This window comes from Rhagoletis pomonella, unplaced genomic scaffold (assembly GCF_013731165.1).
Source record: "Rhagoletis pomonella isolate Grant_MI unplaced genomic scaffold, Rhpom_1.0 Rhpom_scaffold_00021, whole genome shotgun sequence".
NCBI classification, from domain to species: Eukaryota; Metazoa; Arthropoda; class Insecta; order Diptera; family Tephritidae; genus Rhagoletis; species Rhagoletis pomonella.
This window is the reverse complement of record NW_023458575.1, coordinates 305,885-307,323: the sequence shown is the minus strand read 5'-3', so window position 1 is coordinate 307,323 and position 1,439 is coordinate 305,885.

Genomic DNA, 1,439 nt, shown 5'->3' with positions numbered 1-1,439 from the left:
AATATTGTTTCAGAAATTTTAATATTTTTTAAAGGAATTTTGTATGCATTAAAAATAACAACACGCAAGGTAAATTTACTTATTTCATCGTATTAGCAGAGCTGTTAACAATTGTGTATTGATTTTAAATACCTTAAATTACCTTACCGCAAAAAACTATCTGCAGTGTTACGTGAGATATTATTATATCTGGAAATTAAGATATTAGGACGTTGCTTCAATTTGGATCCTCTTTAGTGGAAATATGAACAAAGGAATGGTTAAAAAGTAGCTTACCGTCAATGAAGCACCATGGAAGCATAAACTTATTTGTGATAACGCGTGATGGTCATGAAGAGGGGGGTAAACAAATTTCCTATTTCTTAGAGCTCCGTGTTATGTGTAGTTTATAGACAGATAATCTACTCGCTCTACTGCTGTTGTTGCCGCGTTTCCCTTAGATTGGATATATCCGTCCCGAGGCTGAAAATTTTCTACCGAAAGGTCGTTGGAACAAACAACACCTTTGTGAAGTTACCATCCCGAAATATGCAGCTAATTGTACTAAATAATGATGTAAATAATTGCATAAACCAATAGATTCTCTATGTGCATTACACAATGTAATACGAGAATTTTACTTGACTTATATTTAATTTTAGAAATAGCTCACTACAAGCTCGCTAAAAAATGATGCTCAAAATATATTTTTTTGAAGTAAAAAACCACTTTAATTTCCTCAAAGAATATGGTAGCTTCAAGTTAAACGAAAATGTCAAAAGCACAGTTTACGTCAGATGGGAGCAATGGCGAATAAGAAGTGAAACTACCTTTAAATAAAAAAAAAAACATAAAGTGCGAAGCTGACGAGCGGACGTGTTTTTGCTTGCTCTGTTATTTTTCGTTTGATTTGTCATTATGGACGATTTTTGTGGCAAATGCAATAAAGCATTCGCTAGGACTGATGCTCAGAAGGTGCCATGCAGTGGATTTTGCAGAAAAATATTTCATCGCACTTGCTGCGAGGGTGTCGTGTCTGAATATGATGTCAATCTTTAAAAAAAAAATCGAATTTTTGGTTATTTGTGTCCTGACTGTGTGGTTTTCCAAGGAGATTCAGTGAAATATATGATTCGCTTCTGGCCTCTCAAAGACATTGTGTTGAGGCCATAAGGAGTGCTTTTGATGCTTAATTCAAGGAGTCTCAGTTCAAGGATTGGCGAACACGACCTCTGTGTACTTGGTGATTTTAATTTGTGTAATGTATCCTGGGATAGCTTTAATACCTCCTCGTATTTTACCACGGTTAATGCGACTACAGACAGTGAGTTATACGTAACTGATAGTTTCCTAAGTATTGGTCTTCAACAAATTAATGGAATTATAAATAAATTTTAGCGTATTTTAGATCTAATCTTCATTAGCAATAATGTAAGTTACTGGGTGTCTGAATGCCCATC